This window comes from Narcine bancroftii, chromosome 3 (genome assembly GCF_036971445.1).
Source record: "Narcine bancroftii isolate sNarBan1 chromosome 3, sNarBan1.hap1, whole genome shotgun sequence".
Classification (NCBI taxonomy): Eukaryota; Metazoa; Chordata; class Chondrichthyes; order Torpediniformes; family Narcinidae; genus Narcine; species Narcine bancroftii.
Window position 1 is genome coordinate 278,271,184 of NC_091471.1, and position 26,414 is coordinate 278,297,597.

At 43.2% G+C, this 26,414-nt stretch overlaps 1 protein-coding gene and 1 long non-coding RNA gene across 8 annotated transcripts in view; one reads left to right on the forward strand and one right to left on the reverse strand.

The window, feature by feature from the left end:
• The window catches only part of usp22 (ubiquitin specific peptidase 22), a 308,536-nt gene that overhangs the window by 127,735 nt on the left and 154,387 nt on the right, over positions 1 to 26,414 (reverse strand). The gene's annotated exons all lie outside the window — the stretch shown is intronic.
• Positions 26 to 26,253, forward strand: LOC138758830 (uncharacterized). Its single transcript, XR_011354496.1, has 3 exons — positions 26 to 2,966; positions 9,230 to 9,438; positions 22,495 to 26,253. It is a non-coding gene; the product is annotated as an uncharacterized lncRNA (long non-coding RNA).

The following is a 26,414-nucleotide window of genomic DNA, read 5'->3' on the forward strand; positions in this document are numbered from 1 at the left end:
CAAGAGATTTAAGCGTGCGCGAGAGTTCTATTAAAGTCAGTTGGTTCAACTCACTTTTGACTCTGCGTGGTCTTTCGCTCGCTGTGAGCCTAGTGCGACTACATTGGTGACCCCGGCAGTCCAAGTGTCATTTGGACCCAATGATGACCGACCCAACACGCAGAATTCAATTTCACTGAAACTGTTGACTTTCTGAACTTCTTGGCCGCAGGTCTGGTTAAACAAGTTGAAGCCCAATTCCAGGTCAGGCAAATAATCTCGGAAGCCACAAAGTACAACTATGTGGTGGTCAATTCACTCAACCAGGAAACAGCAGGCCACATCATTGACTTCCTTCACCAGCCACTTGTGGACAGGTATGAAACAATCAAAGTGCCCCTGATCTGTACTTTTGGCCCCTCCCGCCATAAGCGCACAATGTGGTTGCTCCACATGAACGGCCTAGGCGATCACGTGCCATTGGCTTTAATGAATGAGATGCTGGCACTAGCAGATGGCCATGAGTCATGTTTACTGTTCAAACAAGCCTTTCTCGAGCAGATGCCAAAAGATATTCATCTCCTCATCATTAATGACGATTTCAGTGACCCACGCAAAGTAGCAGCCCGTGCAGATATCCTGTGGCACACGACGCAGTGTGGTGGGGCCCCCATCTACCAAGTTGCTACATCACGCCCCAAGGCCCTGACCTTCCCCACAACACGAATGAAACCAGTGACACCTGCAGCAGGGAATGACCCCAGTTTGGACCATTGGTGTTTTTCGACCAAAAGTGGGGTTCAGGAGCCCACCATTGCCATTCACCCTGCTCTTTTCTGGGAAATGCCGGCACCAGCTGTCACTAATGGCTATCGTGGCTGGCCACCGTGATAGCCTCCTTTACCTATGAGACTGACACTCCAGGCGAAAGTTCCTCATACACACAAGGGCAGAGGTTGGCATCCTGCCCCCCCACCCCCTTGAGACACAACACCGACCATCACTACTCACCAGGGCACCCCGCCTGACAAACTTCACCTCACCAAGGAGGAGTTCAGGAAAATGGAGATGGGGATTGTCTGGTGCTCAGACAACCCGTGGGCCTCTCCACTGCACATGGTGCCCAAGTCAGTTGGAGGATGGAGGCCATGCGGCGACTACAGAAGGCTCAACAATGCCACCATGGCCAACTACTATCCAGTACCCCACATTCATGGCTTTGCAGCCAATTTGCATGGGGCACGCATCTTCTCCAAGGTCGACCAGGTACATGGGTATCACCAGATTCCTGTCCAAGACGGCCCTCATCATGCCGCTCGGTCTATTCAAGTTCCTGTGGATGCCTTTGGGTCTCAAGAATGCAGCACATATGTTCTAGCTGCTTATGAGCTCAGTGGGGCGCGGCTTGGATCTTATCTTCATATACTTAGATGGTATCCTGATTGCCAGCCACTTGCACCAAGAGCATTTGATGCACCTGCGCCAACTCTGCCGCTGCCTGAATGAATATGGCCTGGGCATCAATCCCACAAAGATTCTTCAGCCAGCACCTGTAACCACCCCCCAGAGTTGAAATACAGAGCCTTCGACAGGGAGCTGTCAGCTCTCTACCTCGCCATATGGCACTTTTGGTATTTCTTGGAGGGGTGGGAGTTCATGGTCTTCATGGACCATAAACCCCTCACCTTCGCATTTGCCAAAGTGTCGGATCCATGATCAGCTTGGCAGCAAAGCCATATGCCATACATCTAGGAATATACCACCACCGTCAAACACATCTCCAGGAAAAACAACGTCATGGCTGACACTCTCTCTTGCACCCCTATCCACTCATTCTATTCCCTGTCCCCAGGGTTGGACTACGCGATGCTTGTCAGGACACAGCAGCTGCAAAAAGAAATGCCAGCCTAAGGCACCATAGTCTCAAGCCTGCACCTTGAGGACATCCCCATCGGCCCAATAGGCAGCAGGCTTCTTTGTGATGTGTCCATTGACCAACCCTTGCCCATCATTCCAGCAACTTGAAGGCGTCGTGTTTCGAGGCACTACATAGTTTGGCCCACCCGTCCATTCAGGCAACTATCCAACTGGTGGCAGATAGATTTGCTTGGCATGAACTACGCAAGCAAGTCGGGCGCTGGGCCAGGACATGCATACACTGCCAGACCTCCAAGATCCAAAGGCACATGAAGGCCCCCCCTTCAACCCTTCCAGCTGACGCAAAGGAGGCTTGAGCACGTCCACATGGATATCATCGGTCCACTGCCGGTCACCCGGGGGAGCAAGATACCTGTTCCCCATGGTCGACAGGATCACCAGGTGGCCAGAAGCTGTACCACTCGCTGACACATACATGGAGTCCTGCACCAGAGTCCTTATTGCAAGCTGCCTGCCAACATGACCTCATACAGGGGTGGGGGGGTCGCAGTTCATGTCCAGCCTATGGTCGGTGCTGGCACAGCTACTTGTGACCAGCTGTACCACACCACAGCCTACTATCCACAGTCCAACGGCCTGGTAGAGCATTTCCACCAACACCTGGTCACCCCTGAAGGCACACTGCCAATGCCCGGATTAGATGGACGAGCTATCATGGGTGCTTCTTGGCATCTGCACGGCTCCCAAGGAAGACTTAGCCAAGTCTTCAGCAGAGTTGGTATGCGGCGCCCCACTGACAGTTCCAGGTGAGTTTGTGCCAGCGGCCCGTGGCACAGAGGAGACACCACACCAGTGCTCACAAGACTCCAAGAGAAGGTAGGAACACTAGCTCCTGTTCCAACCTTGAGCCATGGCTTAACACTTTCCTTTGTCCCAAAGGACCTTCTGAATTGTGACTATGAGTTCGTCCGCAGGGGCATGCACTGGACTCCAGCAGCCGAACAAGGGGCCATACAAAGTGATGCATCAGAACAGAACCACCACTGACTCCCTCAAGCCGGTGTAGCTTGACCTGGAACACCTTGTGACTGCCACCCCATGTCAACGAGGTCGGTCACCCAAACAAACTAATGAAGTGTTGGCCGTGGACTCCACACCTCCTAACACCAGTTTCGGGGTGGGGGGGGGGGTGTTACGTGGCATCTCGCCCATGAAACAGGCAAACTGACTCATGGAGTTGCGGGCAAGTCTGCGGTAGATGTGATTGTAAGAACTCTGGGTGTAGGGCAGGCCGCTGACGTCATAAAGGTCCCAGGAGTCATAAGCGTCATCAGGTTCCAAGGGATTTGAGCATGAGAGTTCTATTAAAGTCAGCTGGTTCAACTCAGTTCGATTCTGCATGGTTCTTGTGCTCTGCATGCCTAGTGCGACTAAAAGACCCATTAAAAACATCATCATATAAACCAGTGATTCTCAACCTTTTTCTTTCCACTCATATACCACTTTAAGTAATCCCTATGCCAAAAGTGCTCTGTGATTAGTAAGGGATTGTTTAAGGTGGTATGTGGGTGGAAAGAAAAAGTTTGAAACCAATAACAATTTTTCTTAAGCACAATATTTCAGTAATTAATGTGTCTAGAGCAGTGATTCTCAACCTTTCCTTCCCACTCACATATCACCTTAAGCAACCCCTTACTAATCTGATATAGACCCATAACATTCATAAATGCAGATTATAAAATAATTGCAAAGGCATTAGCTAATACAATGGGACAATATCTACCAAAATTAATACATACAGATCAGGTGAGATTTGTCAAAGGAGGACATTCTACAACTAGTCTAAGTAGACTATTTAACATAATGCATATGGCAAAATCAAAGTTGAATCCAAGTATAATCATCTCTTTAGATGCAGAAAATGCATTTGATTGATTAGAATAGTCTTTCTAATTTAAAACATTGGAAAAATTTGGCTTTGGCAGAAAATTTATGAACTGGATTAGAACTCTTTAACATAAACCACAAGCCAAAATCATAACCAACAATCAGATATCAGCAGTTTTTTCACTTGAGGAGGTCAAGTAAACAGGGGTGTCCTTTGTCTCTGGCACTTTTTATCCCAGCTATTGAACCACCGGCAGAGATTATAAGGAGAGATCTGGACATTAAATTACCAACATTAGAAAAATATGGAAGAATATCAGGTTATGAAAAAAATATGGACAAGAGTGAGATTTGAAATTTTTGATTATGAAAGATATCAAAAAGGTAGCAGATTTAAATGCAAGATATATGGGAACAAATATTTATGAATAACGAGTTAACAACTTACAGAATTTATATTAAATTTAATTACACTCCTCTTTTAGAAAAAATCAAGAATGATTAACAGAAATGGAAAGACCTGCCAATTATTCTAGTGGGAAGAGTAAATTGTATTAAAATGAAGATGATGCCAAGATTAAAGTTTATTTTTCAATCATTGCCTATTGTACTAGCTAAAAAAATTTAAATTATAAGGCAATTCCTATAAAGTGCCAAGAATTTCATTGGAAAAGCTAACATGTTGGGAGGTTGGGAGGACTTGGACTTCCGCACTTTAAGAAATATTATTTATCATCCTTTTTTGAAGAAGACAGAGCCCCTTCTTGGATTCAAATGGGATTGAATTCAATAGAAGAAGCAGCAGCGAAGGACTTTATTTATAAATGGAATGTTGTTAATAACAAAAAAGATGGATAACCCTATATTAATATATATGACTTGAATATGGCAAGAAATTAATGAGTGTATTTGAAAAAAAGCAAGAACAGTATATCATTAAGAGCAACACTGCTGTCTATGAATCTGCATAACAAAATATTGAATTCATGGTATGACAAAGGAATAAGATATATTGTTGATTGTTATGCGGAGCGATCTCTTATGTCCTTTGAACAATTAAGAAATAAATACGGAGTACCTAGCAGGACTTTCTTTTGTTTCCCCAGTTACGATCGTTCCTAAGAGAAAAATGGGGGAAAGTTTGGCCCTACTTGAAATTAGCGGAGTGGCCTTATCCTATGCAGGTTTCTTACCCGGGCTGGAGGGGCCTGCCTCCCCTCCTAGGTCGGTCCATACTGCCCGGACCGGGGCCGAGGCCGCCGCAGTTCACCCTGTGCCTGGACTGGGGCCGCCGCCTCCCACTCTCTGCCCGGATCGGGGCCTCCGCCTGCCTCACTCGACCGAGGCTGGGTCCGCCGTCTCCCCCTTGCTCCTGCCCGGATCGAGGCCGCCGCCGTCTACCCTTCGCCCGGACCGGGGCCGGGGCCGCTGCTGCTCTCCCTGTGCCCGGACTGGGGCCGCCGCCTCCCACTCCCTGTCCGGACCGGGGCCTCCGCCTGCCTCACTCGACCGAGGCCGGGGCCGCCGCCTCCCCCTTGCTCCTGCCCGGATCGAGGCCGCCGCCGTCTACCCTTCGCCCGGACCGGGGCCGGGGCCGCTGCTGCTCTCCCTGTGCCCGGACTGGGGCCGCTGCCTCCCACTCCCTGTCCGGACCGGGGCCTCCGCCTGCCTCACTCGACCGAGGCCGGGGCCGCCGTCTCCCCCTTGCTCCTGCCCGTATCGGGGCCGCCGCCGTCTACCCTTCGCCCGGACCGGGTCCGGGGCCGCTGCTGCTCTCCCTGTGCCCGGACTGGGGCCGCCGCCTCCAACTCTCTGCCCGTATCGGGGCCTCCGCCTGCCTCTCTCGACCGAGGCTGGGGCCGCCGTCTCCCCCTTGCTCCTGCCCTTATCGGGGCCGCCGCCGTCTACCCTTCGCCCGGACCGGGGCCGGGGCCGCTGCTGCTCTCCCTGTGCCCGGACTGGGGCCGCCGCCTTCCACTCTCTGCCCGTATCGGGGCCTCCGCCTGCCTCTCTCGACCGAGGCTGGGGCCGCCGTCTCCCCCTTGCTCCTGCCCTTATCGGGGCCGCCGCCGTCTACCCTTCGCCCGGACCGGGGCCGGGGCCGCTGCTGCTCTCCCTGTGCCTGGACTGGGGCCGCCGCCTCCCACTCTCTGCCCGTATCGGGGCCTCCGCCTGCCTCACTCGACCGAGGCTGGGGCCGCCGTCTCCCCCTTGCTCCTGCCCGTATCGGGGTCGCCGCCGTCTACCCTTCGCCCGGACCGGGGCCGGGGCCGCTGCTGCTCTCCCTGTGCCCGGACTGGGGCCGCCGCCTCCAACTCTCTGCCCGTATCGGGGCCTCCGCCTGCCTCACTCGACCGAGGCTGGGGCCACCGTCTCCCCCTTGCTCCTGCCCGTATCGGGGCCGCCGCCGTTTACCCTTTTTACATCCGGTACCGCACGGATGGCAGTCTCTTCAATCTGAGGCGCCTGCAAGCTCACACCAAGACACAAGAGAAACTTGTCCATGAACTACTCTTTGCAGACGATGCCGCTTTAGTTGCCCATTCAGAGCCAGCTCTTCAGCGCTTGACGTCCTGCTTTGCGGAAACTGCCAAAATGTTTGGCCTGGAAGTCAGCCTGAAGAAAACTGAGGTCCTCCATCAGCCAGCTCCCCACCATGACTACCAGCCCCCCCACATCTCCATCGGGCACACAAAACGGTCAACCAGTTTACCTATCTCGGCTGCACCATTTCATCAGATGCAAGGATCGACAATGAGATAGACAACAGACTCGCCAAGGCAAATAGCGCCTTTGGAAGACTACACAAAAGAGTCTGGAAAAACAACCAACTGAAAAACCTCACAAAGATAAGCGTATACAGAGCCGTTGTCATACCCACACTCCTGTTCGGCTCCGAATCATGGGTCCTCTACCGGCACCACCTACGGCTCCTAGAACGCTTCCACCAGCGTTGTCTCCGCTCCATCCTCAACATCCATTGGAGCGCTTACATCCCTAACGTCGAAGTACTCGAGATGGCAGAGGTCGACAGCATCGAGTCCACGCTGCTGAAGATCCAGCTGCGCTGGATGGGTCACGTCTCCAGAATGGAGGACCATCGCCTTCCCAAGATCGTGTTATATGGCGAGCTCTCCACTGGCCACCGTGACAGAGGTGCACCAAAGAAAAGGTACAAGGACTGCCTAAAGAAATCTCTTGGTGCCTGCCACATTGACCACCGCCAGTGGGCTGATAACGCCTCAAACCGTGCATCTTGGCGCCTCACAGTTTGGCGGGCAGCAACCTCCTTTGAAAAAGACCGCAGAGCCCACCTCACTGACAAAAGGCAAAGGAGGAAAAACCCAACACCCAACCCCAACCAACCAATTTTCCCCTGCAACCGCTGCAATCGTGTCTGCCTGTCCCGCATCGGACTTGTCAGCCACAAACGAGCCTGCAGCTGACGTGGACTTTTTACCCTCTCCATAAATCTTCGTCCGCGAAGCCAAGCCAAAGAAGACTTGAAATTAGCAAAATAGAATGAATGAGTTGGCTTGGAAACACACCTAAATTTATACCTAAGATGTACTATGTTTTCCAGAATGAAAATGCGAAACCAAGTTTACAGAGATCGAGAGAGAGAGATGGGAGTCAGATCTAGGTATTGCAATAATGGAAAGATGCTGTGTCTCAGATTAAGTTGTGTGTGTATTGTATATAGATATGTTTTTAGGAGTTAAATTGGGGCAGGTTTTTTTTAGTGTAGGTCACATACAAACACCATAAAATAGATCTTATTTAAAATACTGGAGCTCTGCTCATGCTAGGCAAGCTGGCATCAAGAGCTTTTGCAAAAGCTTTGGAGAGTGCTCAAGAGAACACTAACGGATTGTTGTTTACAAAAAGGCAACAGATAAAAGAACTTGTGGGAGCTACAGGCTGTCTGGAGTGGAAAGTGCTGTTCTAAGAGGGTCATGTGATTTTGCAAGCAGAGAGAGTAAAACAAGAGAGAGAGAGAGAAAGAGGGAGAGAGAAAGAAAGAAGAAATTCAGTTCTGGAGTTTTACAGTTCAGTAGCAGCTGGGACTGGAACAGGACAAGCTGGAAAGCTTGTGGAAAAACTGTATTTGGAAGATGGGTTGTGACTGCTTAGTTCAGCCAGGTCAAAGCCTTTGTGGTTCATGGACTGGAAAGGACAGGCTGCCTAATGTTTCACTTGAAATAAGGGAAACAAAAAAGAACTCTGTGGTGACTTGAAAGAAAGAGGTTACCATCCGGAGAACCCTGATGGGGCAAGCTCCTTCGGCAAGACATTGAAGTGGCTGGTTACAAGGAATCAGTTGTGGGTGTCCAGCAAACAATAAATTGAGGGACTGGGCAGATACATGGCAAATGCACTACAATGTGGATAAATGTGAGGTTATCCACTTTGGTAATACAAACCGGAGGGCAGATTACTATTTGAATGACAATAGGTTAAGAGATGGGGAAGTGCAGAGAGACCTAGGGGTACTTGTACACCAGTCTCTGAAGGCGAGCATGCAGGTACAGCAGGCAGTTAAAAAGGCAAATGGTATGTTGGCCTTCATAAGAAGAGGGTTTGAGTATAGGAACAAGGATACATTACTGCAGCTGTACAGGGCCTTGGTGAGACCCCACCTGGAGTATTGTGTGCAGTTTTGGTCACCTTATCTAAGGAAGGATGTTCTTGCAATGGAGGGAGTGCAGAGGAGATTCACCAGGCTGATACCTGGAATGGCAGGAATGACTTATGAGGAAAGATTGCGCAAATTGGGATTGTACTCCCTGGAGTTCAGAAGATTGAGAGGGGATCCCATAGAGACATATAAAATTCTGGCAGGACTGGACAGAATGGATGCAGATGGAATGTTTCCAAGGATGGGAAAATCCAGAACCCGGGGCCATGGTTTGAGGATAATAGGCAAACCATTTAGGACCAAGATGAGGAGGAATTTCTTGACCCAGAGGGTGGTGAATCTGTGGAATTCATTGCCACAGAGGGCAGTAGAGGCAGGTTCATTAAATATATTTAAGAGGGAATTAGATATATTTCTTCAGTATAAGGGTATTAAAGGTTACGGAGAGAAGGCGGGGACGGGGTACTGAACTTTAAGATCAGCCATGATCTCGTTGAATGGCGGAGCAGGCTTGAAGGGTCGAATGACCTACTCCTGCTCCTATCTTCTATGTTTCTATGTAACCGACAAGAACCTTCCTGAGTGGTAACCATTTACCTTTCAAGCACCAAAGCCTGGTGAACTTCATAAATGTTAAATTCTGTGCACAGTATAAGAATTGTCTGCCACCAGTAAACTTGGAGGAATGAGAAGTGAGATTGGACTGTGAATCAAACTTACACAAACATTACATATGCGTGCACTTAGAATTAGAAGCGGGTTAATTTAGGTTAGTTAATAGTGATAATATAAAGTTTGATCTTGTTTTCATGTTTAAAGATAATTAAAAGCAACTTTTGTTTAAAGCCGTTTTCAGGTGGTATTGCTGGGAGGATGCGGATCCGGAGATGGCTGCGGGTGTGTGCAAAGCGACATTTAGGTGGCAGCGCTGAAGGCGGGGAGAGGCGCTGCGGAGCACGCCGGCTCCTGTCGACTGTGGCCATAGTCCCGCCTGCTTTCAGGTACCTAGGGGGAGCACTCGGAAGTGGAGAATACACCTACCCAAGGAAGGTTGGGTAAGTACTCCTCGGGTCAGGGAGCTCCACTTTAAGGTGGCCTCCCAACAGCCGCATTCAGGTATTTTAGGTGGCTTTACTTTGGGGTATTCTGGCTACCTGAAAGTGGCTTAGGTAACCATTTGTCTTGGTGAACAGCTATTGCTGCTGAGTTTTGGGGTCCTCTGGGCTCGTAATAATGGAGATATAAATCTATGTCGTTAAAAATAAAAGAATTTTGTGAATTTATGGAAAAGAAAATATGGATAATTTTTGAAATTAATTCTAATTCAGTAATGAACAAATGTTTTATGAAATGTAATGTAAGCATATTTAAGAGGTCAAATAATAAGTAATACATGTAAGATTTTTAAAAATTATATGCAAGATTCAGAACAACTTGAAAAATAAATAATAGAAAAAAATTTACATATACAATCAAATGAAGGAAAAAAAAGAATGTTGATAAATAAGAAATTAAAATATAATACTTTGCAAACATAAAATAGAAAGAGATATAAGAACTAAACAAAGATATTATGAATTAGGAGAGAGGAAGCAGAAGATTCTTGCATGGCAATTAAAAACAACAAATATCTAGAACAATTATAGCAACTGAGAAAGGATCAAATCAGATTACTTATAAATCACAAGAATTAAATGAAAATTTTAAAGTTTTATAAAAATTTTTATCAGTCAGAATCGTTGAAAGATGAAAATAAAATAGAAGAATTTTTGTCTCAAATTTATGAAAATTAAATACAGATCAAAGGGTATTAGCCACTCCATTTACTCAAAAGGAGGTTAAACAAGCATTGGGCTCATTACAAAAACTAAGTCTCTGGCAAAAGATGGCTTTCCTCCTGAATTTTTAAAGCATTTAAAGATTTATTAATTCCTCCATTTATGGAAGTATTAGAACAGGTGGGAGAGATGAATAATTTACCAGAATCATTTAAGACAGCAATAATGTCAGTGATTCCGAAAAAAGGGAAGGATCCTTTGAAACCATCATGATATGGACCTACTTCATTGATAAATGTGGATTATAAAATAATATCTAAAATGTTAGAAAATAGAGTAACTAAATATTTATCTAAATTAATAAATATGGATCAAACTGGATTTGTTAAAAAAAAGAAAATTAGCGGATAATGTAACACCAGTGTAGTGGTTACTTTAGACGCTGAAAAAGCATTTGATAGACTTGAAATTTTATAGATTTTTTTTATTTAAAGTCTGAGGAAAATTTGAAATAACACCCACACTTATAGATTGGATCAGAGATCCACATAATAAAGCTAAAGCGAAAGTGGTAACAAATGGACAAATATCAGAATCTTTTTTATTGACTAGATCAAGTAGACAAGTAGACCTTCATTATTTATTTTAGATTAGATTTGACAATGATATTAAATGTTTTAAAATAATCAAGAAAGAACATAAGATTAGTATATTTGCAGATGATGTTATAATGTATTTGACTGAACCAGAGAGGTCATTAAGTAAATTGTATTTAAGAATATTGCAATGAAAGTGAAATAATGCCTATAGTAATGGCAGATTATGAGCAATGTAAAAGGGAAAGTCAGTTTAAATGGCAGAGAGATGTAATTAAATATCTAGGTATTAAAATCGACAATAATTTACATAACTTATTTAAATTGAATTATACACCTCTGCTTAAGAAAATAGAAGAAGATTTATGGAAATGGAAGGAACTACCAATGGAAGGAAGTATTAATTGTATAAAAATGAATATATTTCCTCGAGTACAATATTTATAGCAAATGTTACCTCTATTTTAACCATCAACATTTTTTCAAGAACTAAATATAAGTATGTAAGGAAATTTATTTTGAAAGGAAAAATATCAGGAATTACATTAGAAAAATTAACATGGAAATTTAATTAGGAAGACTACAATTACCAAATTTTTAAAATTATTTGAGCAGAACAATTGAGATTTCTCTCTACTTTTTTTCAAGAGGGAGAGAAGCCAGCATGGATTCATATAGAAATGAATAAAATAGGAGAAGATAAATCAGAGAATTTTATATATAAATGGAATGATAAGTTGTTTATTCTTTTGTAAAATCATCTTTTTAAAATATGGAGTAATGGGAATAACAAGTTTTCAGACACCAAGAAAGATATTGAATCAGAATCAATTTATTCCTTTTACAATAAATAATACATTTTAAATACTGGGTTAACAAAGAAATTAAGACAATAAAAGATTGTTTTCAAGGTACAACTTTAATGACATTTGAACAATTGAAAGTAAGTATGGAATACAAAACAATACAATACAATATTTTCTTATTATCAGTTAAAGCATATTTAAGAGATAATTTGGGTTCAGAATTGATATCTGAATAAAGTTATTTCAAAAAATTAATCACAGATATAAATATTAAAAAGTTTATTTCAATTAAAATTTTACAAAAAGTAATGTTTCAACCAGAAGTTCAGACAAAAATGGGAGAAATTTTTAAAACAGATATTCAAGAGGAAACTTGGTTAGAACCTTGTCAGGATAGTATGATTAATGTCCGGTACAGAATGGTACAATATAATTTTTTACATCAACTATATCTTACTTCACAAAAATTAACTGGATTAAATACTAATTTTTCAGATAAATGTTTAGATATAATAAAGGAATGTTCAAAAGTAAGACTCTTTTAGATAGAATTAGGTTTATTTTTTGAAAGAGTAACAAATGTTACATTTCCTCAAGACCCAATTTTTTTTTAAATTGGAAATATTTTTGACCCAGAATTGAAATTGAAATTAAATAAATATCAAAAAGAATTTATTAAAATAGCCTTAGCAGTAGCTAGAAATATGTGGTAGTAACTTGGAAGTCAGGTGTGTCTTTGGGAATGAGTAGATGATATAATGAAATAGGTAGTTGTATACCACTTGAAAAGATCACATATAATTTAAGTAATAAATTTGAAATAATTCAAAAAGATTTGGAAACCATGTTTTCAAATTGTAGGAATTAGGCTGTAATCGCCCAACCAGAATCTTCCGACTCCTAAAATTAATATACTTTACACTTTATTTGACAGTTTTAGTAAGTTTTTAACTTAAATAATATCCAGGTGTTCTCTCTTTCTTCCTTTATTTCTTTCTTTTCTAACAAACTGTTTGGGTGAGGAGGGAAGGATGGTGGAAATTTGTTTAAAAATCACTATGTATTAATTTTTAATGTTTTTGAACAAGAAATTTATGTATATATTTTAGTGCATATGTGAAATTAAATAAAAATTTCAAAATAAAAGGTTGTCACACAGGATGATTAGGTAATTAAGAAGGCTTATGGTATGCTGGCCTTCATTAGTAGAAGGATTGAGTTCCAGAGTCAAGATGCAATGTTGCAGCTCTATAAAAATCTGGTTAGACCACACCTGGAATATTGTTCAGTCATGTCGCCTCATTTCTGGAAGTAAGTGGAGGCTTTAGAGAGGATGCAGAGGACATTTACCATGATGTTGCCTGGATTAGAGAACGTCTTATAAGGCATGGTTAACAGCTCTAGAGCTAGGGATTTTCTCTTTGGAGCGAAGAAGGATGAGTTGATTAAAAAGAGGTCTATAATATTGAGAGGCATGGACAAAATGGACAGCTAGCGTCTTTTTTCCCTAGGTTGACAATAACAAATACTAAAGGTGAGGAGAGGAAAATTTCAGAGAGACGTTAGGGGTAAGTTTTTTATTTACAGAGAGAGTGGATGCCTGGAATGCATTGTCAGGGGTGGTGGTGGAGGGACATTTAAAAGACTGTTGGACAGGCACATGATGCAAGAAAAAGAGGGTTATTGGTATGAGATAGGGAAGGTTTAGATTGTTGAGTAGATTGATACAACATCGTGGGCTGAAGGGCCTGTACTGTGCTGTAGTGTTTATAGTACTGTTGATTATATCTTTGATTACTTTGCTCACAACTAGATTAGCCAGATTGCATTTGTACTGCTTTTTGCAAACAGGGACGAAATAGGCCACTTTCATGTTACCCAGGAGATGCCAGTATGTAGGCACATTAGCTGGTCTCATTACTTTTGCAGTATTCATGCTCTGGTCATTTCTTGACTTCACGTCGTCCCTGTGATGGTGAGAATCTCAGGAAGAAGCAAATATCAATCATCCATTTTTACCTGAGCAATGTTGCACAGGCTTTAGCCATTTTAACTTCTGCATGCTGGCCCTACCACCCTTAAAGATGGGTTTCTTCCTCATTCTGTTGGCTGCTAAATTTCCATCACCAATCTCTGCTAAATATATTAAGACTGTAGAACTTCCCTCTGTTGCAGATTAGCTCAGCAAATGCAATTGGTTCTATACTCCGGAACTAAGGGTGATTTCCTGGTGTGGCAGTCATGACAGAACAAAAGTGTCTGATGACAGAATGCTGTGCTGATGCACCATATGCCTCAATAATGCCCAGTTCTGAGCAGCCAGATCGGACTCAATCCATCACATTTGATGAAATTTCACTTCCATTCTAGAGATGTTCGCTTCCATAACAAGAGATCTTTGCTGTGTGAAGATGGTCTCATCTCCTCAAGGACAAGTAGTCATTGCTAAAAATGCATTAATTGAGAGATAAACAAGTCAACGTGGATTCACTCATTACCTGCTATAGACCCATTTAGCCAGATATGACATTCAGAATTTAAATAGCTTGGTCATTGGTGGTATTACTTCACCACTCTTGGTGAAAGACATTGAATAGTAACTTGCCTTTGCTATAATGTACATTTTTGAACTATTGATCAAAACTGAGGTGCCCTGACCCATGAGCTGAGGAAGAAGAGCAGGGGGTAACCCAGAGGTTCCGTGTACATTTGACCTGATGCCACAAGACTCACTAAGTTTGAAGTAAATACTGTGGACACCAAGACCCATTGACTCCCACCTCTGGTGGGGCAGGATCGGATGGATAAATCTTGGCTACACATCTGTGAGTATGACCATCAGGCTTTTTCTCACCTTGTCGGTGAGCCAGATCACCCAAATTAGACACTGAAAAATGCTTGTTGCTGGGAGCAGCGTTGCTATCTCAATATATTGTTCTTAAATCACTGCCAGACTGTCAGTCCCATTCTATTTTCACTGTTTCCAAGTAGTGATTATGGGTGGGCGGGGGGGGGGGGGGATATTTCAATACAGCTGCTCCTCAACTTACCAGTTGAAAAAAATCATGTTGTAAAAGAATTCTGGGCATGAAGAATGTTTGAAGCATTGAGCTAAAATTAATTGATGGATGGTAGGGATGCGAGAGATTTCATGTACCGCTTATCGCAAGTGCGGGAACAGATCGGAATTCAAACTTGAAAGTACTGAAAATCGTAAGTCAGACCACCGTAGATAGGGGAGCACCTTGTATGTGTATTTTGTAAATTCATGCAAAAATATGTAGACCCTTAAAATACTTTATTGGCATGACTGTTGCCCTGACTGGGCTCCCCACCCTCAATGACAATTAGGTGACTTGCCATTTATGTTATTATGCAACTAATTCTTTGAAGTACAACAAAAATAATATTCTTCCTCGGCATTTTGTTACTTTGCCACAAGCCATCTTGAATTGTTTTATTACAAATGCTTCAGCTGTTTCCCAGGATATGATTTCTGCATATTACCATGGCAACAGTGTTTCTACCTGGCAACATTTGAACAATATTAACTATAATTCCACTGAATTGCATGCAGTTCTACATGTACCAGATGCTGCAAAACCTTACATGACAGCTACCATCATTTCACAATACGTGGTAGCATCGCATGAGATTCTATGGTTGAGATCACCATTTCGATTTGGGCCCATGGAAGGAAAATTTAATACTCAAATCAATTTATTAAAAGCACGGTCAAAGTCCTTTCAATTCTACAAAAGTTGCTCATCAGCATCTAATGGCTTCTTATGAACTGATTGGTCTCCTGCTAACTCATTTAGCAAAATCTCTCCATTCTCATGTCATTGCCTGTGAACTCTGCTACAATGTGAACCGCCTCAAAAATCAGTTCCGTCAAACCTGAAACACTGAAACATAGCAGGTATGAAACCAGAGGGATCACCCAGCACTTACAGACTCTTACCTTTCCACTCAGATGGCAGACTTCTCTATCACAATTTATTTTCTTACTAATAGGACAAAACAATAGAGGGGATAGCACAATGGTATATGGCTGAGAGAGGGTGGTCAACATTTATTCCAGTCCCAAGTCTCATGGCATCAAATCCTTGTGATAACCACCTACCATCCTGCTTCAGCTAATGAATCAGTATTTCACCACATTGGGCAAATATTTAAAAGAAATCAACATTGGAGAATTTGATGGCTGTACGATTGTGATTGTCGAGGGCAACCACTGGTGAATGGCCAATACAGGATAGACCAACTTGATCTTGTCTTCACCAATTTATAGGTTTCAAATACACCTGTCCATAACACGAATAGTCGGAGTGATCAATCCATGTGAAGGTAAAGTTCCATCTTTATATGAAGGATCCTTTCCATTATGCTATGTGGCACAACCATGAGGTTACATTGACCAGAACTAGCCAATCAAAACTGGCATTGAGAAAAAGTGCTGTGAACCATCTTCAGCAAAATTAAATTGCGTTACAAACCAGTAACCTCCTGATTGGATACTTTCTTCACTCAGCCATAACTACAAGGCCAGAGAATGAAATCCAGTTTAAAGGATGAGCAAGAAATACCAGAAGCAATACCAGACTTAACTGAAAATAATGTGCTAACTTGGTAAAGCTGCAATATAGGTCTATATTATTTAAATATCACAAAGACAATACCAGAGACAAAATGAGGCAATCCCAGAATCAATATAATGAGAGAGAAAGTCTCCAACAACCTGTTGTAAATTGTGAAGACAGCTAAGAAACTCACCCTCAACAATGACAGGGCAAAACATGCAAGTGCCAACAGGTCTCCGTCACATTAATCAGTTTTTCACCAAGTTGATTTATTCCTTTTGACATCAACAAAAATGGTGCCCCAGTTGTTGAAAGAAGACACGCACTTCACAACTAGGAAGCAACTCGAGGTAAGTTATTCAAAACTGGCATCCATCAGACCAAGTATGCCCCAGTCACAAAAAATAGGAAAACAAAAGGCCAGCACAGTTGGCATAGCAGTTAGCACAACGCTGCCACAGCGCCAGCGATGGGGACTGGGCCCAGGTTCGAATCCCATCCTGTCTGTAAGGAGTTTGTACGTTCTCCCCATGTTTGTGTGGGTTTTCTCTGGGGGCTCTGGTTTCTTCTCACCATTCAAAGATGTACGGGGGGGGGGGTGTAGGTCAATTGGGTATAATTGAGCTACAGACAGTCATACAGATATTTTTAAAAATATCTAAATTTTTAAAAATCAATCCACTGTCAAATATACCCTCAATTAACAATGAGGTAACGAACTGTCAGAGTGCTAGGGAATGGCACTTACTTTCTCACTGATATTCAAGTTTTACAAGGACCATAGCTCCATATCTCAGTACAACTTCAGACATGCCCAAAAAATCCAAGTTCAGAGGTAACAAGTGTGATTGGCTTCAACATCAATGTCCCGAAATGGAAGTCAGTAGAAAGTAAAAAATGTAGAGGTTTGAATCATTCCTCACACAAAAGGAAGATGATTGTTGTTATTGTATATCAATCAATTATCCCAGTCCCATGGCGATAGTTCCCTCAGCAGCAACCCAAGTCTAGCTACCTTCCCACAAGCCAAACAGTTAGGAGCATGTTTTCTCCTTGTGGTCATGTTGAGTTTCCTACAGGTGCACTGGTTTCTTCCCACATTCAAAATAAAATCCAGGTTCACAAGTTAATTAGCCCTTGAAAATTCCCCCTTACAGGTGGGGTGTGAATGAATATAGGAGGATTCACTTGCCTGAATAACTGCAGCTCCAACAACACTTGAGCAGCTTGACACCATCCAGAGCAAAGGAACCTACCAATAATATCCCACCTTTTGTCACACAGCATTCCTCCACTGCCAAGAATGCAGACCATCCACAAAAGTAAATCTTGTTACTCCTGGCTACTCGAACTAAATCTCTTGCAATTTCTTCTATGAGGGGCAAGGATAGGATAAGACTTACAGGTTCTCCCCCCAACCCACACATTGGCCAGAAATTAAAAAATACATAAATTACTATTCTTCCTGGAATTTTGTATCTCACACCATCCTTGCTTAACAGAATAAATACTCACATCTACAAGGGCAAGTTCGCCTTGGCTGTAAAGTGGAGCTCTGTTCTTTTCTCAGTTCAGACCAAGGAAATAACTTCAGACCCAATGTACTTCAAATCATACACCCTTTATTCACAAGCTTGCATTGCTCAGTTATTATACAGAGTCTCACTCATGAAGCTTAGATATCCACCCATAACCCAAGTGAGCCCCAAACAAGGTCCAAGGCAGCTGCTTATACATTTATTATGCACAGATTCATATCTCTGTCAGTTATCTCATGCTGCAGGCAGTTCCTATATCAGTCTTCAGCACCTTAGCATTGATCAATGCAGTGGATACTAATCAACATAACAATTCCTCTGCAATCATAGTCCACTTAATTTTCAACAGTATTTGTTAAGCTGTTAACAGGTCTTTTAAGGGTTTGTTAAAATATAAATTCCAGCATTGAAACTCACCACCCTCCTCTGGCTGGCAGAACAAGTCTGTACCCTCAATAATTTCTCCTTTGACTCATCACACTTTCTCCAGGTTAAAGGGATAGCCATGGGTACCCACATGGGCCTCAGCTATGCCTGCCTTTTTGTGGGCAATCCATGCTACAAGCCTACACAGGCAAGGCCTCTCAAGTCTTCTCCTGCTGCATCGATGACTACTTTGGTGCTGCCTCAGGTACCCATGATGAGCTCGTTGACTTCATGCACTTTGCTGCCAACTTCACTTGGTCCATCTAAAGCAACACTCTCCCTTTTCTCGATCTCTCTGACTCCATCTCAGGAGACAAACTCTTGACAGACACCTTGTAGAAGGGCTCAAACCTGAAATGTCAAAAATATATCTTTGTCTCCTATAAATGCTGAATAGACCAGCTGAGTTCCTCCAGCATTTTGGTGTTTAAACTCAGCAGGTCAAACAGTGTACAGGTAGTTTATTTAGCAAAGATAAAGATCTATCACTAATGTTTTGGGTTTGAGCCCTTCATCAAAATAGGCATGACCCAATTCCTCTTGTTCTTTTACAGAATTCCTCAGTAACACCCATATCCCATGAATTAAAAGTAAAATACCTGGCAACATTCAGATAAGCATTCATTTGATGCCTCGCCTTTCAGACGCTGCAAACAGGATTCACGATCAAATGAATCACCTGGAAGTGATTCATTGTGAGTTTGCAGTACTAGCAAATTAAATGATAGCTTTTGCACACAACCCCTGGACAAACCACCAAGCTGTTCAATAACAGAGTACAAATTCTATTCACGTTGCACTACAGCAACTTTATCACATTATCTACACTTCCAATCCCACACCAACAGTGTTGCAATGCTGGAGTTACAATGTTGTATTGCAATGCTCGACTTTCCCTGCCGAGGAACACAAAGATCCCAAGGTACAAGGGCAAAAGTCCTCTTCTATCTTGGGACTATTTAAATTATTGATCCATCTCCACATTGAACCTGGCCCACACCTCCTCCCTCACCACCATTCGTGGCTCCAAATAGTTCTTCCAAGTGAAGCAACACTCCACTTGTGAATCTGCAGGGTCATCCACTGCATCCAATGCTCCCGTTTTGGACTCCTCGACGTCGGAGAGATTGGGCACAGACTGGGAGATCACTTTGTTGAGCACTTCAACTCTGTCTGCAGCAAGACTGGGGATCTTCCAGTGCCCACCCATTTCAATTCTCTGTCACATTCCCTCGATGACATGTCTGTCCACGGTCTTGCGCACTGTCAGACTGAGACCACCCACAAACTGGAGAAACAACACGTCATCCATCTGAGCACCCTCCAACTAGATGGCATTAACGATTTCTCCAGTTTCTGTTAGAAGCAGTCCCCCCATTGTTTTCCCCCTCTCTCCTTCCATTAGTTTTTTTCTCTCTCACTCTCTCTTCCCTTTTCCCTGTCTCCTTTCACAGAAAAATGGTTCAGCACAGACTAGAAGGCCTGAAGGGGCCTGTTTCTGTGCTGTAATGTTCCATGGGTTCTAACAGCCTTCCTATTTGTTAAAGATACAGCCTTGCACTGTATAATGGTATATTTTCTCATAACAGGTAAAGGTAACATATGACAGACAGAGGATTGGCAGATGCCAAGCAAAAAAGGTAGAGGAAGATGAGTTACACGGGGCGGAGAATGTAATTAGAAGACAAAAGCTCGAATCTGATGTGGAGGCCCCACCACAGATCGTCAGATATATCAACACCCAGGAATTTTAAGTTCTTAACCTTTTCCACTGCCTATACCTCAATGAGGACTGGTTCCTGCTCTCCTGCATTCCCCCTCCTGAAGTCCACACTCAGTTCTTTAGTTTTGTTAATGTTAAGTGCAAGGTTGTTGTTTTTTAAACCACTTAACCAGCTGATCTATCTCACTCCTGTACGCTTCCTCATTGCCATCTGTGATTCTGCAGATAACTCTGATGTCATCAGCAAATTTGTAGATGGCATTTGAATTGTGCCAAGCCACACACTCATGGATGTATAGCAAATAGAGTAGTGGGCTAAGCACATATCTTTGAGATGCGCTTGAATTGACTGTCAGTGAGGTGGAGCCATTGTTTCCAATTCATACTGACTAAGAATTCTGATGAGGAAGCTAAGGATACATTTGTCAAGTGGGGTGCAGAGGCCCAGGTTTTTGAGTTTGTTGACTACAGTAGAACCGAGGGGATGATGGTGTTGAAAGCTAACAGTCAATTCACAAATTTAGAACTCAACTTTCATATTTGCAAAAGAAATTAAATTTTAATCTGCAAAACCAACTCAATTGTTTAAAATATTTGAAACATTTGAAAAATGAACTTCAAAATATGAAACAAATCTCTATAGGTAAGTAATAAACATTGTCTGTAAATGTAGAGAGAAATAGTTTTGCCAGTGGCTGGGAGATGCACTAGGAGTGATCGTTTGGGCTGGGACGGAGACCTTTTCACATTGGCAACCCACTAAATTGACAGGCAAACGGCCAGTTTTGAAATACTGGTAAGAGCTGTTCACTCTGCACCAAGAAAACCTGGTTCTGTGTGTGCCTTTTCACATTACCAACCTGGTACAGGTACACAATCCTTTATCCGGACGGAACCCTTGAGGGACAGTGTGTTCCGAGTTTAGGATTTTTTCAGATTTCGGAAAGCCAGATTTAAGCCCACCCAAATTGTACTGCCATATCAACCTCCACCCCCTTCCAGTTGCACTGCCGTCTCTCCCCCCCCCCCCCCCACCCTCGCCTGCCCGACTCGTGCTGCTGGTCTCTCGCCCACCCGATTCACGCTGCCATCTTTCTCCCCACTTGCCGGATTTTGGAGCTTTCCGAATTTTAGATGTCCGGATAAAGGATTGTGTACCTGTATCACCAATCTAAGGGAAGCCCAACCTCCAGCGTTGACATCCTGAGTTACGTATTACATACTTCCAGGCAGTGAATGCTTTGTTCTACAATGAAATTACCCACACCTCACTCCAGCCCCTCATTCTCCAGATGCGGGGTTTTTTGTGGGGGGGGGGGTGTTACGAGGGGAGGGGTGTGGGTGTTATGAGTGAGAAAACAGATTCAATGGATCTCAAAAGCAAGGACTCTGAACACAGTTTTGTAGCAAATTATTTTTTTTACAAAAGACAGGCATGGAAAATGGTAACGTGGATAACACCCACACACACAAAATTTATAGCAAGCGTGGGAAAGTAGTAGCGGGAGTAAAACACGTACGAGTATGGGAAAGTGGCACTGACAATGAAACATGCATACAATATAAAGACAAACATGGGAAAATCACACCAGCAATAAAACGTGTGTAAAAATGGTATCTTGCCACCCAATCATCAAAACTGTTGGAAGTCATTGAGGATATTTTTTACTCCAATACCACAAATGTTCAACTTGATGAACAGCATGTGGACTGTTTGTAGTCAATCTGACATGTTCTTGTTGTTCTCATTCTGCACTCTTTCCATATGGTAGTTAACAGTGTTCTCTGCTGTGATTTCACCTTTTTGCTATTTCCATTCCCTGTCTCTTTAAGAACCTTCCATGCATGCAAGAACATCAGCAGCAGGTCACTGATGGGATAGGGCATACTGGGTCGTCCGTTCACACAGAAGCTGGGTCAAAACTATCTCGGCTCTGATACTACCTCCCTAGGCGTGTCAGTCCTGGGTTGATTTGGACCCCCCCCCCCCCACCAATACTGGGTTGGGAGCATTCACACTGGCAGGTGATCCAGTTAATTGCCAGTTAATCGAGGGAATATTTTCTGGTATCAGACATATCTTCAGTTGTATTCCCTGGCATCATTGAGTGTTTCGACCTTTTAAATACAAGACACCCTCTGCCAAGGCAGGCCCACCACAGGCTGATCAGACCTGGGAGTGTGTCCCATATCCAGTTCTCCATTTGGAACCCTAATATCCTTCCTTTTCAGCTAGAGCCACTGACTGCTCATTTCAGGTGAGTCGGAGAGGGATTTAATTGCCTTTCTGATAGCCTGACCTGTGATTCCTACTTAAAAAAAGTAAATCAAAAGGCAGTGAAAACAAAAGAGAGCCACAAAATGAACTATGGTATAGAAGACTAACTTGTTTGAAAGTAAAAAAAACCATTGTGCACTTATATATTGTATTCGTAGCAAAGTAAATGATAAAGAGGCACACTAATGCAGCTTCACAGAGCAATGACTGCAGGGTGACCAACAATGGGAACAGAATATCCATGGTGTGAAACATGAAAGTCTGCAGATGCTGTGATTGGCCTGGACTCCTCCCCCAGCCAGCTTTGTCTTTATTCTGACACCTTCCGGTTCTTTGCTTCTTCCCGAAATGTCAATAATATACAGTGTCTTTACCTCCTCTAGATCCTCCAGCATTTGCGTTTTTTGAATATCCAGGATATTCAATATCAAGGCCATAGAAAAAGACGAGGTGGTGCGTGGAAACCAAGGACGAACGTTGGCCTGGATTCATTGAATCTCTATATGCAGAGTATAAAATACCCATGGCCAAAAAAGACTGATGGAGGCCATCTTAATCTTTTTTAAGACAAAACACAGAAACACCCCTTTTGGCCCATAAGCCTGTGCCCCTAAATACATTAGTTAACCTACAATCTCAACACATTTATGAAAGGTGCGAGGAAACTGGAGCACCAGGAGGAAACAAACAAACTCCTTTCATATGGTGCTGGATTTTAACCCATTGTAACAACATTGTGCTAACAGCAACCCTAACTGTGCCCCTTGGTCTTCAGGCTGACAAACAGTAATAATATGGGGGACAGAATTTGACAGGAAATTAGAAAAACAAACAATAAAAAGATACAACTGTAATTCTAAATCTCTTAGATTGGTCAAATTAAATCAGCAATAAAATTGTAGGAGGAATTTCTGTAATATGTATATGAAGGCATTTTTAGAATATGTTGAAGAACCAACTGGAGCTACACGAGACAGAATATTGTGCAGTTATAAAGGAGTAATTAATGGCATTGTTGTGTTTGGCCCTTTAGGGAACGGTCATCGTGATTAAATTCTTCATTAAGATGGAGCGCAAAGTAGAATGCAGAATCTGATTAAAGGAAGCAACTAAGGTACAAGGCATGAATTGGCTACAATAGAAGGTAGAACTTTACTAAATGGACTGATTATGAACTGAGTTTATTGTCATATACATTGTACAATAGACATAGGTAGAGAAATTCTCAATGCTGCAGCCACACAGGTCATATACAAAGACTACAATAACATACATTAAAATTAAAGAGAGACAACAAATAAAAAGGTAATTAATATTCAGTTACAATAGTGCAGGAAACAGTGGCATTACAATAGTAAAGGCAGTCCTTTTGTGGTGTTAGAGCAGTCCATTATTAATGTAACAAGGAGGTCCAAGGGGCCTGATAGCTGTTGAACAGAAACTATTCTTGAACCTAGAGGTGCTGGACTTCAGGCTTCTACCAATGGTAAAAGTAACAGACTTGAGTTATTATTAATCTTTAGGTTAGTAAATGCAATTAGCATCTAACCAGAAGTACAAAGAATAGCGCTATTTACAAGTAACTGTGAATAAGAGCAAGTGCTCCAGCAAACAAACAAGTATAAAAGTTCTGACAGCACAATATGGGTGCAGTACTGCTCAGCACTGTGATGTAAGGTTCAGCAGGGTCACAGCCTCAGGAAAGAAGCTTTTCCTGAGCCTGCTGGTTCAGAAGCAGAGACTGCAGTAGCACCTACCGGATGGAAGGAGAGCAAAATGTCCATAGTTAGGGTGACATGCATCCTTGCTAATGCTTTTCACCCTGCCCAGGCAGCATTTCTGATAGATGTTCTCAATGGAGGGCAATTGGTTGCCAAAAATCCACTGGGCAGTTTTCACCACCCACTGGAATGTTTTACGGTCCAGTACGGGACAGTTGCCATACCACACTAAGATGCTGTAGGTGAGTATGCTCTCAATGGTACAGCGGTAAAAATCCAACCGTATCTTAGGTCAGAGGTGAGCTTTCTTGATGCTCCATAGGAAATAAAGGCAACGTGCTGCCTTTTTCATCAGGATGGAGTTCAGGGATCAAGTGATATCATTGGAAATATGGACACAAAGGAATTTGAAACTTGATACGTTCCACCATAACTCCGTTGATGTAGATAGGGGAATGAATGTACGCCTGAAATCCACATCAATCTCCTTGGTCTTCTTGATGTTAGGGCCAGGTTATTGTCAGCATACCACGTTGTCAGATGCTGGATCTTGACCCTATTGGCTGCCTCATCATCCCCTCTGATCATGGTGTCATCTGTGAACTTGATTATGGAGTTAGAACCATGAACAGGAACGCAGTCATAAGTGAAAAGGGAGTACAGAAGAGGGCTCAGCACATAGCCCTGAGGCATATTGCTGCTCAAGAGAGAATGGAGGAGGAGAAGTTGTCTAACTTAAAAGATTGGGGTCTGTTAGTCAGAAAGTCCAAGGTTTAATTGCTGAGGGATGAGCTGATACCAAGCTGGCGAAGTTTGGCGATCAGTTTGGAGGGAATCGTAGTATTGAATGTTGCACTATTAAGAGCAAGAACATTTTTTTCTGGCAACACTCATGACATAACTTGCTACAAAACCAAATCTGGAGCAGTAGGAGACCGCACAACTTCACTCCCAGATGAATTTGATGCCTACCAACACCCAATTTTGCCACCAGAACAAGGAAGAACCACTGCACACCCCCATATGGCCTGATGACTCTCATGTCAGTATCCAAGGATGACATGTGGCTGCTTCAGGAGAGTGAATGCAAGGAAAGCATCTGATCTGCAACTGTGTACTGAAAACCTGTACTGTCTAACCTGCCAAAGTATTTACAGATAACTTCACTCCGACCGGGGGGGGGGGCGGTACCCACCTGTTTCAAACAGGCCTCAATTGTAGCATTGTTCAAGAAGAGTGTGGCAACCTCCCTAATTGACTACTGACCAGTAGCACTCACATCCACAAGGCTGTTGTTGAAGCATATCAGCTCCTGTCCATTCCAATTTGCCTACCACAGCAAATGGTCTACAGCAGATGCCATCTCACTAGCTCTACACAAAACCCTGGAAACCTGGAGAGCAAAGACAGATACATCAGGATGCTCTTTATCGACTACAGTTTGGTATTCAACACCATCATCCCCTCATAACTGACCAACAATTTCCAAGACCTAAGCCTCAATACCCCATTGTGTAATTGGATTATGGATTTCATCTCCTCCAGACCCTAATCAGTGCAGATGGGTAAGAACATCTCCTCCACAATCTCCATCAGTACTGGAGTACCACAGGGCTGTGTACTTAGCCCACCTGCTCTACTCTCTTTACATCTAAGACTGTGTGGCTTAGTACAAATACAACACCATCTACAAATTTGTTGGTGATACCATGGTAGTGGGTTGTATCAAAAGGGGCGATAAGTCACCATACAGGAGGGAGGCTGAAAACTTGGCTGAATGATATACTAACAACTCAATGTCACCAAAACCAAGGAGCTGATTGTTCACTTCAGAAAGGAAAACCAGAGGTAGCTAATCCAGAGATCATTGGGGGATCAGAGGTAGAGAGGGTGAGCAAACTTAAATTCCTGGGAGTCACCTTTCCTGGACCAAACACACATTAAGACATCATGAAGAAAGCATATCAGCACCTCTACTTCCTCAGGTGTTTGCGGAGGTTTGGAATTAAAACCTTGGTAAACTCCTAGTGTAGTGCAGTGTGCTGACTGGCTGCATCATGGCCTGGTACAGGGGCACCAATACCTCTGAGCAGAAAGCCCTGAAAAAGGTAGCAGACACAGCCCAGGGTATCACAGGCAAACCAATCCCCTCCCCCCCACCATCAAGTGATTATGAAGGATCCACATCACCCAGCACATGCTCGTTCTTGCTGCTCCCATCAGGAAAGAGGTGTAGGTGCCACAAGACTCACATCACCAGGTTCGGGAGCAGCTGCTAACCCTCCACCATCAGACTCCTCAACAACAAATTCAATCAGGGACTCTTGCTTTGTACATTGTTTCTTGAGAACATTTTTCTGCTCTACTTATAACTAGAAATAATGCCTGGCCTGCAGGTAAAAAAATCGCAGGGTTGTTCGTGATGTCATACATGTACTCTGATAATAAATCTGAACTTTGAACTCAACCAGATTTTTGATCTCCATCATGTTATCTGACTCATCATTTCCAGTAATTTTGCCAACAACATGGTATGGTCATCAAATTAACAGATTGAGTAGAGCCGAGCTTGGTGATGAAGT